This window comes from Gavialis gangeticus, unplaced genomic scaffold, assembly GCF_001723915.1.
Source record: "Gavialis gangeticus isolate Ggan-Ray unplaced genomic scaffold, GavGan_comp1, whole genome shotgun sequence".
Lineage (NCBI taxonomy): Eukaryota > Metazoa > Chordata > Crocodylia > Gavialidae > Gavialis > Gavialis gangeticus.
In genome coordinates this window covers 91,284,361-91,294,951 of record NW_017729034.1, presented here as the reverse complement: position 1 = coordinate 91,294,951, position 10,591 = coordinate 91,284,361, and positions in this window count along the sequence as shown.

Sequence of the window (10,591 nt, the reverse complement as noted above, 5' to 3'; positions counted from 1 at the left end):
GTGGGGTGGGGGCTGGAGCTGCGCTGGGCTGGAGCTGCGCTGGGCTGTTTCTGGTGGATGGAGGCTGGGCCGGGCTGCACTCGGGGTAGGCGGTGGCAGTGCTGGGAGGGAGCTGAGGGAATACAATGAATTTTGGGGTGGCTGCAGCCCCTGCCTTGTAATCTCTCCTTCAGTGCTGCTGCTGCCTGCCCCAAGGGCAGCCCGGCCCCACCCCCACTGGGAAGAGCCCAGCGCAGCCCCGGCCCCATCCTGCAGCCACAGCCTGCCCTGTTTCACCCCGCAGAGATCTAGGGGTACCCCCCCCCATACCTTCCTGGGACACACATAGTGTCAGGGGTCATGTTCCCCAGACGAGCCATTTGCAGTTCTGTCCTGTGCCCACCCTGGCTGTGCAGGGCCTGGCCCCGCCCCAGCCCCACTCCCTCCCTCACTCCTGCTGCAGCTGCTGGAAGCCAGCAGCTGGGCTGCCTTGCAGCCCTACTGCCGCCCATGTTTGGGGGTGCTAAGCCCCGTTAGCTCGCCCGTCCACCACCTATGTCTAAACCCATAACTATATACAAGTTTGCTATGCATAGACTGGTTTAAAAATGGCAGAACCTGGTCTAAGATAGACCTGGATTGACTCGCACTCAAATTTAATCAATTTAGGTTAGCCTGGTGAATCAAACTTCTGTAACAGATCAAGCTAGGTCACTGTCTTCCAGCATCCCAACCGCTTTTGTGGCTCTTCACTACCTCCCCCTTGCAGGGATCCATGCTGGAATTTGGTCTATTCTTGGCTGCTTTAGCCAAGTGCCCCGTGCGCCCCACCCCTGATCCAGAAGAACCCCTCTCCCCAGCTCTGCCTCCTGCTTCTGGCCATCTGTTAGCTGCAGGTGTGGGGGGCAGTAAGGGAGGTGTCTGTGTCCTCTTCACAAACCCCAGGAACAAGGCACCCATGTCCTTGGGTTGTGCCCCCATACCCTGTCACAAAGCACTGCACAGAGTATACATAGACCTGACACTGAGCCCAGGAGAGCTCCTGTTCTCAGGCACAGTCCCATAGACCCTGAACCTGCCTCCTATGCACCCAGGGAACCCCATGGCCTCACACAGAGGCACAGCCCCATGGAACCCAACCCTGGCTCTTGCACATCACCTCTCTGATGCCAGAGCCAAGCATCTTTCCACCCAGACCTTAGCATGGACCACCCACCAAAACAAGAGCTGGTGTGGGCAGCTTGCCTCTGGTGGGTCAGGGTGGCTGGGGGTAGAGCATTGAGACTGGGCCTGCACAGAGGCAACCCTGAGACCTCCATGGCTCAGCCATTGCCAGCAGGTACCTGGGCCGTGGGTGCCTGGCATGCTTCAAGGCTTTTCTGGCCCATAACTACAGAGTCCCAGAGTACTGAGGCTGGTGGAGCAGGGAGCACTGAGTATCCAGGCCAGGGCAAGCAGACAGATGCACCCGGAAACTTCAGGAGCAGGTGGGGCATTGCCAACTGCCTCCATGTTGCAGGTACAGGACACTGGAAATTTCCAGGCCAGGGTACATGGCTTTGTCAGAATCATGGGGTATCTGCTGGAAGCTCCTGGAAAGTTTGAGGTTGTGGGCTGGCCTGACCAGTGGAGCCCCAGTCACACTGGAGCAGGGACCACACTTAACTGCACACACCAGAATCTGCACCAACATGTATCTACCGCTCCTTCCATATGTCCACCCTTCTAGCTTTCCTTCTAATTTTTCAGCCTTCCTTCCATCCTTCCACCCTGCCTTCCATCCACCCCCTTGCAGCCAGACCCTAACCCAGGGGTGGGCAATTATTTTGGCTGGAGGGCCACTTAATGAGTTTTGGTGTCCTCTTGAGGGCCACTTTGTCTATTTCTCTCTCTCTTGGAACCCACCTGGAGCTGTAACATGCCCCAATCCCCACCCTGACCCAGAACTACATTACTACCTGTGTGGCATGGTGGAACAAGCTCTGGGTGGGTGGTGACATCAGCTGTGAGTATGTCTGGCATGGTCTGGGTGGGGATCAGGAAGTCCACCTAGGTCCACAGCTGACACCACTGCCTCAGCAGTGGACAGAAACAGCTCCACCTACCAATCTGGTACCATGCAGTAGCCAGAACCGGAGCCACTGGCTGCCCATAGGCCAGCTCCCATGAGCTGGCAGCTGTCTGCCTGTGGGCTGGATACAATCTGTTGGCAGGCTGTATCTGCCCATGCTGAACTGGTTGGTGATTTAACAGTAACTGCTGGTGGTGTCCAGGTTTATGACAGTAGTGGCTTCTTCAGAGTGTGGGGTGGCTATATGCTGATGTCCTGGCATGTGATGTTGGGGGCCATCTGGGTGACGATGACCATGAGGGTGGCCTGGTGCATGTGGGAGGTTGTTTGGAACAACAGTTCATCATCCCAAGTGCCCAGGGTGATCCACTTTCACCAGTCAGTGCTGGTGGTGGGGGGCCCAGAACTGATGCTTGGTCTGGAGGTGGTGCCACACCCTAGTGTCCATGGAGTCTTGGATGGCCTTGTCCTCATCAGCCCTGTGAAAGTTGGTGGCCCACTCCAGGATGCTTGGCAGGTGCAGGGTGTTGTGGGTGGCCCCACATGGGATGTCCAGCTCCTGGCTCTGGGGCATAAAGCCAAGTGCCATGGCAATCAGCTGCTGGGTTGTGTCCATGTGGACAAGAATGATGTCCCACAGCCTCCAGCATGAGTCATGCAGGGTGAGAAGCAGGACATGCAGTAGCTTCTGGGTTTCCCTGTTTGTGTGTGGGCAGCAGCATGCCATGGCAGGGTATGGGCAGGTTGGGACACAGAGGCATATGTAACTCACGATGGAGGATGCTTGCTCTGGGGTTCTTCTGGAAGCCTAGGGCTAGGCACAGGGGAGGGTCTGTGGTGATGTGGCAGGGGGCCGGGGGTGTGCTTGCCCATGTCTGGCAGCTAGTCAGGGGTGCTTGGTGGCACTTGGCAGTCTCCAGCAGCATGAATGTGTGTTTTGTTCATTACTAGTTTAACCTAGGCTGCTTACAGAAACCTGCGTAAGTTAGATAGATTCCTCCTGTGGCCTTCTGAACTTCTGTTCTTGGCCATGTCCTCAAGGGCATGAATCTAGCAGCACTGAAGTGTTTCTGCTAAGGACATGCTTTAGCAGAGCACTTTGGCACGTGCTTAGTTTTTAAGCATATACTTAAATTGTCCCATTCAGCAGAGAGGCCAGGATGTCTTAGGGTGGTATCTATTATTGGAACAAATGTGTAGTAGAGTTAGACAAGCTTTCCAATGCAAAACATCTTTCATCAGCAGAAATTTAAGCATATCCCATCTAAGTCAGTGGGACTTAAGCATGTGTTTATGTGGTTTACTGAACTGGAGTTTAAAGTGTTCTCTTGAACATTATTGTAGAGACTAATTAATAAATCTCTAGAGCCAGATTACCAGGATATAACTGGACATCCTGGTTCTTCTGTGTGTAGTCACTGCAAGGGCACACCTTAATGTTCCTTCTGTAAACACCAGTGAAGTATGCCAAACTATTTAAAGGGATATTATGTAATTTCTATACACTATAGCTAAAAACCTTATTTTTTTTGCATTTTCTAGGCCATCCTGCCCTTTATTGGCAGAATGGATCAGTAGCCAAGATCTACAAGGCTGGCATTGTTTTCCCCACCTTCTTGCAATGCAGGAAGGACAGACAGAGGACAGACAAACTGCCTCCTACTACCTGACACTTGTGATCTTACAGCTACTTCCTCAGAACTAGTTAAGCCAGAGCAAAGGATGTATTGCCTCGTGCTACAACTACACATATTGTACATGTATCAGTCTTATTGATTTTGAGCATTGACAAGCATATACAGCAGGTGCTGCAGGTCAGATTAGCAATTACATTTGCTGAGGACCCATAGAGTGGCTTAGCGTGCAGGGAGCAAATGAACACCCCTTAGACCTCTCTCCTCAAAGATCCTGCTCTCTGCTGACTGTTGTCTCTCCATCTCTCCCTAGAAGATGTATTACATTCTATGGAACAGCTACAACAGGAAAAAGAAAAGCCCACAAAAAGTCTTTTAAATCAGTCCCAACCCCCAATAAATGGGAAATTTTGTCCCTTACCCAACTCCTGTTGTTACCTCTTCTGTCTCACCTGACCCTTCCTCTTTGAAATCATCTGGTGGGAAACTTTGGGCTGCTTGGAACTACTAATGTGCTTTAGAGCCCCCTCCTGTCAATATTTGAATGCAAGCACTGATTTGTATGGACACAGAACTTTTCCAGTAGCATTTCCTTGGGCTGAATTCACATTGGTGTTTTGTAGTTGCCACTGTCTTCTCCAGTTCATGATTCCAGCTCTGCTTCTTGACTCAGGTAAAGCCAGAGACCTGTGGTTCCATGGAAGTACCACGGGGCCAAAATTTGGCCTCTACCGATAAAAAAAATAAGACCTTTGCTGTCATTCTGACCTATTACAAATGGCAGGGAAGTGAAGCTAGAATGCAAAATCAATTGTGTGGTGACTATGTCAAAGTAATTAGTTATCTGTGGAAAGAAAAAAAGACTTGGATTGGCACGGAAAAACTAAAAAAAATGCACTAGCTTTCCCCTCTCCCCCACCCCCTTTTTAAAGGTCTTTACTTTTAACAGCAATAAAATTTGTCCAAATGATACTTGAGCCTTCAAGCCCTCAACAGAAAATAATGTTTTAAATACTTTTACAAGGAGTTAGTGATGCACGGTTGCAGTGCTCTATGTTTAAAAATAAAGCTGTTGAATAAATGAACAATACCTCTGCAAAATTTCTTTCTGCTCAAAAGTGAAATCCCTGCAGAGAATCATCAGTAAGATTCTGGAGGAAATCTACATTACAATACAACATTTCAATTTCCAGGAAGCGACTCACAAAATGACACAACAAGGAGAAAAGAAAAAGTAAAAAAGCCCATCCCTTTGTGCCTAGGTTGTCAGTATGGTCCTGAGTCTGCCATTCTTATGCTAAATAGTCTTCTGCCATACAGGTACTTCAGCTGAATTGGGAGCATTTGTAGAGTAAAGGGCTGCTAAGCAGGAGGCAGGGTGACACAATTGGCTCATTGGCTAGAGAGAATGAATCTCTAAGTCAGTGGGGGACAACCCTTTTGCCACAAATTAAACCTTATATCTTCCCCAAGTGCCACTGATTCCTTTCCATTGCCTGATCTCCTGCTTCACTTTCTGCTCCTTGCCTTGTGCTCTCTGCCCCATTTGCTTCTCTGGTTTCTGTTTCCTGCCGTGGCTGCTACTCTGCTTTCTGCTCTCTGCCCTATCTACCATTGTGCTGCTTGCCTCTTCCCTGATCCACTGTGTGGCACACATAATGCTGCAGTTTGGCCACCCCTACTGTACACCTCTTGCAAGTGGAAGAGTGAGGTTCAAGTCTCCACTCTGCCTGATTGAGCCTAGGGACTGTGTTAGAGAATCAGTTTGTGTGTACTGTTTCTTTTTTATTCTTATCCATCAGATTAGTAGCAGTGTTGAGGCCAGCCTCTTAGTTTCTATGGCTCAGAATTTGCCAAATATTTGACCAACTCCTTGCTTTGTGCCTGCAATATAGACTGTGTCAAGGTGGTCTCCCAAGGCAACCACTAGTTAGATCCTAGACTGCTTAGCACTCCAGAAGGGGTTTATACAATAGAGCATGATCACATCTACTTCTTGTAGAAAAGTTCATGGTTTTGGCTTGTTTTGAAATAAAAAAATACAACCCCCAAAGTCATGTGGGCTTGGAAATATATTTTCACCACTCGGCTCTGGTATAAAGGCAAAAGTAGTGAATGGAACATGTTGAATTAAACTCGGGGGCCCATGGGGATATATTTTTAGGAAAATAGTTCCTGCATCTGACCAGAGCTGAATTGTCATGCAGTTTTATGTGCTGGTGAATATTTACGATGACTCCCAAGAACATTATCTTATTTCAATCTTTAATATTTTTATCATATCCAGTATGGCTGCACATGCCACTTGGAGTGCACATTCACAATACTCATGTAATACATTCATTTGATTTAGGTTGTCATGAACTAGAAGTATGGGTCTCTTCTGAGGAGCTACAGAAGGCCTGTAACATGGCTGAGCTGCCACTACACTGCTTTTCTGTGGTATGAAATGCAGCAGGTAATTCCAATATGCTGTGCCAGCTGGATCCAGACTTCCACCGTGGCATACTCTACACTGTCTGAAGAGGTTCTCTGTGTTGGCAGGTGGAGAGCGCAGACTGAGAACCACACACATCTATTAGCTACAATTTCCGCATACTGAGAAACATAATGGGCTGAGGGGCTACTAAACTCATTGACTGTAGCCACTAATCTGTGTAGATCAGGGGTGCTCAACTTTTAGCCCATGGGCCAAATGTGGCCCATGGAGCTACTGCCTTTGGCCTGTAGGGCTGCCCCAGATCAGAACATTTGGTGGAAATGTGGTGGATCAGAAAATAATACCTCCACCCTCCCCAAAGTCAAATTCTCAAACCCCAAGCCCCACATGTCTGGTTGAAGCCGGGTGGCGCCCTCTTTCCCTTCAGGGGTGCCCCCTCCCCACCTGCAGTGCCTGTTGGGGCCAGCCCACATCGCTTCCCTCCCACAGGGCTGAGCCATGCCCTCTTCCCTCCATGTGGGTCTGGGTTGGGTCAGACCCCCTTCCTTTGTAGGGCAGAGTTACGTTCCCTTCCCTTGCAGGGGCGGGTTGGGGTCCTGTTTCTCTCTGTGTGGCTAGATGGTACCCACCATGCCCAACCTAGGTGCCAGATTGGGACCACAGGCTGGATCTGACCTGCAGACAGGCCAGGCACTGCCCATCCGGCCTGCCAGAGAAGAAGGTTGAGCACCACCGGTATAGATGACATGTGCCCAAGATATTGTCTTTCCCACCCACTATTATTCCTGAACACAAAGTGTCTCTTGATCAGGCAAATATTTAAAATAAAACTTTAAACCAAACAATTTTTGCTTACTCTCACTACCTAAGCTTTTGTGGTTAGTTGTGAGCTCTAAAGGGCAAGGAGACGTTCCACAACCTTGACTCCTGCAGGAAAAGAGATCACATTTCTTGATATATCTTCAGTTAGACTGCCAGCATTTACCCATATTCCAGCAATGGCTCTATGGTACTCTTGAAACATAGTCCAATCAGGAATATAGTAAATGAAAATGTTTGTCTTCACACCCCTTCCCCTCCACTATCTTGTATGTGTGTGGGTTTGCAGGAGGTATACCTTGATATCATTAAAAAAAATCTACTAAATAAATCATGGAGAAAATTTCAGCTCTAAATTAAAGTGCACTCTAGAAACAGCAGTTATTGAGTCTAAAATGTTTCTGCTAAATTCATGAGCCATCAGACAATTTTATTCATGTTATCATCCACTAGTGCCTGAAAGAGTAAAAAAAAATCTTAACCAGTAGTGGGGAAATTTGCAAAATACTATCAAAGGAATGGCAAAGGTCACTTCTGTTGCCAGTCTTTTTTATGAGTTTCATTTTTGTCTTTTTTTCCCCTCATTGCATTTTGTTTGTATACATTTGCCACACTCTAATGGCAGAAAATATGAGTGGGCAAAATGAATATAAAGGAACACTCTCTTGTTCAACAGTGCTGAGCTGGTACTTTCTGGAATGATGTTAGGTTCATGTTTAGAATGAAAATTCGGAAAGTCCACAAACAGAAGCATGCAGCAGTTCTTTTCTTCTTTTTTCTTCGTTTTTTTTTACATTTAATACCTTTTAAAATTAACATCTATTTCTGGGTAGCTAGATAAATTTGTTATCGTTAAATACAGCAGCACTGGTTGTGTTCAGCTACTTCAAAGGAGAGACCATGAAACAGTTTGCGTGTATATTTTCTTAAATACTGTAGAAGGTCCACTGCTCCATGCATGGGAGTTTGCTTATACGATTGAAATTCAAATTTAAAACTTGTTTGCTGTGCTCCAGCAATAAATATGAATTGAGAGAAGAGGTTTATTTTGCTTTTAAAAAAGCACAGGATAACATTTCCAAATGTGGGTGCCTAATATCAGGCACCCAGCTAAATGGTGTCATTTTTCAGAGGGGACGAACATTTCAGTTCATTTTCATTTCAGTTGGAGGCATGTGGACTCAGCATCGCTGAAAATTAGGTCACTCATGTAGGTTCCTAGCTTCAGGTTGTCTTCTTAAAAAGTTTTACCTACATCATTTCAGTAAAGTTTCTCAAATTCAGATTAAGTTTTCTTGCTTATGCCCTGACTCAGCAGAGCACTTAAAAAACAAGCACATGTTTAAGATACTAGCTAAACCTAAACAGATGCTTAAGTATATCACTAAATAGTGATGTATTTAGGCAGGTATTTAAGTGCCTTCCTGAGTCAGAGCCTTTTTGTCTATTATTGTTTTTCCTGCCTTGACGTGAGACTTGCTGTGGCAAATATGTTGAGAGGTGATGTCAGCAGCTGCATAACAATATCTGTAATTACTTCTCCATCATTTGCTGTAAACTGGTTTGTACCTTTTTCCTGCTGGACTCCTTCATGTATCATGATGGTGAGTGCAGGACTAGTGCACCGAAGGGACAGGTTTTCTTTGCCACTTGGGTAATGTAAGTAAATCACTGTTGAAAAGTTGTGCTAAATAAAAATAGATGCACTTTCCAAAAATATATGAATCAACAGGCTGTAGCCCAGCTCTTTCCATGCTCGCACAGATGCTTGCGTCAATAGAGAAATGGGAGAATTCAGGATGGTGGCCGTTACTCTCTGTGAAGGTGCACAACTCATACTGACCTGAGTCAGTCAGTGAAAAGGGAAAGCAGGTACAGCTCTTGCCCGTCCAAGGATGTGGTACTATTTATAAGAGTACTGCAAAAGGTACTTTCAGCCAGTGTAGACTAGAAAACTGGACAGCAGAAACAACTGCTGGTCTGGATGAAGTGGGATACAAATGTGATACAAAGGCATTTGTTTCCCTGTGGATCCTGCAACACTCTGGCCTAGGGATGAACAGAAACCCAAATTCTTAATTTGTTCTTTAGTAACCCGTTTAAAGACTCATATCTTCTCGATCAAAATTTGAATTACTAATCTATGTTAACCAATCCCATTTTAGCTGTACCTTTATCAACATTCATGTAAGATGAAAAAGACAGTGTCTCTGTTATTATAAGCTTCATTCCTAGTTAAGTCCTGTTTTATCTGTATATCCTTTCTGTTTCAGAGAAGATCTTTTTTAGATTGTGGCTTGTGTCACCTAATGCATCACCATTGTTTTGTTTTATTTTAAAAGAAAAAAATGTTAATAATAAAAGGAACTATTTTTCAAATGTTTTCTTTGTCAACATACTTCCATCTGATGGGAGATATTAGGGTATTGCTTCCTTACAGCAGCAGCGTATCCCAGCCAGAATGCTACTCGGCACATCTTGCTAACTACTCTGGCTTGCACACTGCAAACCTGGAAATACTTTGGTGAGGCCGTTCTGGGGTTGTCCCCAGGGGTTGCCTTCAAGCATGCTGAAGACTGCACTCTCAAGAGCAGTGGCAGAAGGACAGCCCAAGCCCGCTTCCCCAGTATATTTCCAATTTTGGAGCATGTGGGTGGGCCACGGGTGGTGTGAGCTTGGTAGAGTCCATGGCATAGATATACCCTTCAACACAGCTTTTTATCTTTTTAGTCATCTTGCTAAACTTGGCTGCTTACCTTCTTAAAGGAAGGAGCTGCTGCAGGAGCAGAAATAACTGCAGATAATTGAATGAACCAAAGTGAAACACTGACTGTAGAAAGCTGCGTTCTAATAACTTTTTTGCCATCCAACTTTTTTTCCAGGAACATCTATCCAGTTTGCCTACCAGAGATTCACAATTAAAATTCTATCCTGCCTTTCTAATCAAGACAGCAAACCTATTGAATTACATAATGCTGGAAATAATCAAAGACGGATGTGACATGAATCCATTTTTGTTTACAGCTAGAACATGCAATATTTCCTCTCCTCCCCTGAACATATATCTGCACTTGAGAATCTCATATTGAGTCTATTTCCTCCTTGTGTACCTTACCTGTCGCTTGGCTCTACCCTTGCACTTGCTGACCAAATCTGCTGTCCAAGCTTAAGTGGAGAGGAGGAACGTGAACTGTACTGATTCAAAGATGGCTTGCATTCCAGAGCAAGAGGGAGGGAGAGCAGGTGTGGTGACTCAGGGTGTGGACACGCTACATGTTTACATCAGGGTAATCTGCTTTTCACATCAGTGTAAAAGTGGGTGGAGCCCTCCCCAGAGACAGGCAGTCTAGTCCAGTATAAAGTCATCCTTAAAGTTGTAGTCATTATCCTTCACACTAACTACGTGACACCAGCAAATGGCTCATCTGTCTGCAATTCTGATCTGTTTCATCCTGGGATAGCTGTTTACAGAGCGAGGTAGTTAGCCATGTTAGTCTGAAGTCAAGCAGAAGGCAGGATAGATTTGCACAGTACAGCCTAAGTCAGAGATCTATATATAACATAAGCTTTCATGAGCCCAACCTCACTTCATCCTGTGGTCTATTAGTGGCTCTCTCACCACCTAGTGGAGAGACATCATAATAGTGC